This window comes from Fukomys damarensis, unplaced genomic scaffold (assembly GCF_012274545.1).
Source record: "Fukomys damarensis isolate Sample0158 unplaced genomic scaffold, DMR_v1.0_HiC HiC_scaffold_1, whole genome shotgun sequence".
Lineage (NCBI taxonomy): Eukaryota > Metazoa > Chordata > Mammalia > Rodentia > Bathyergidae > Fukomys > Fukomys damarensis.
The window spans coordinates 36514908-36516240 of record NW_022900913.1 but is presented as its reverse complement, the minus strand read 5'-3'; positions in this window follow the sequence as shown (position 1 = coordinate 36516240).

Genomic DNA, 1333 nt, shown 5'->3' with positions numbered 1-1333 from the left:
TAAACTGAATTTTTATCAATAAAACATTTAAATGAAGGAATAATAAGTGAGAAGAATTACATAAAATTCCCCCGAGGATTAAATAAAATGTTACAGAGGCCTGAAGGAATAATATCTACACTAGAAAGGCATGTACAAATAGTTGGAGCCTATTAATTATGCTTACAATCCCATTCAGTGATTTAGCTGCTTTTTCCTCACCTGAATGGTAATGGTCTTTAAAAGAAAAAAAAAAAGAGGTTTTCAATTTACATCACAGGGAGAAACAAGCCAAGCACATAGTAGAGAGAGCTGGTGGCAATGTTTTCTTCTGTAAATTAAATGTGGTTTTTGTAAACAATGTCTTGGTATTTTTGTAAAAGGGTTTTTTTCACCCAACTGGTTTAGCTATTGTATCAAATAAATAGCCAATCCTATTGGGGAAGGATTAGGGGCTCATAAGTGAGAATCAATATTTCATTTGGATAATGGCTAAGAAATCCCAACTGTCGAAATAAAGGAGAGATTAAAGCTATGATAATGTCTTAGAAGACAGAGTGAGTCTGAAGTTGAGCTGCAGGAAATGACTCAACACAATTCCACCGCACAGAGCTGTGGCCTGCACTCATCCTGACAGTTGTCGTGCTCCCTCCTGCTGCCCCCAACAGTAAGTCTATCCACAGAATCCCCGAGGGGGACCAAGGCAGCATATGGTCAAATGCTTTCTGCGCAATATATCTGTTTCTATAGCGTCTTACCAATGACGCCGCACTTTGGAAATTGTTACTATTCCTGCTGATCTCCTTGGATGAAGCAGTATGGTTTTAGTGAAAAGAGTGCTTGTCTCTCAGCTGGGGACGTGAGTCCAAATTTGGGATTTGTCTCCTCATTGTTAGTGGTTTTGGACAAGTAGCTTAATCACTTCCTCTGTCAAGTTTCCTGAGTGCAGTTCCGTGCAGGACCGTATTGAGGACTGTGAAGGTAACACCGTATAAATGGGCCAAAGTCGACTAGACAGGTGCATTACATACACAGATAGAAACCTTGTGGAGGAAGCGGGGCTCTGGGGGAAAGCGTGGAAAATGGGTAGGCTTGAAACTCCTACCAGGATCTTCCATTTCTCTGAGATCTGCACTCTGAGCCCCTGCGTGAGATAGGGACTGTGCAGGGTGCGAAGGATCCCCAGGTGAAAACACTGCTTCTGCTGCGCTGACTTCACAGGATCGAAGGGCACCCTGGGGAAGGTCAGCTACAGCTCAACCAAGTGGCTCCTCCCCGCTCTTTTCCAGTTTTTTTGAGATAGGGTCTCACTTTGTAATTCAAGCTGGTCTTGAACTCACTATATGTAGCCCAG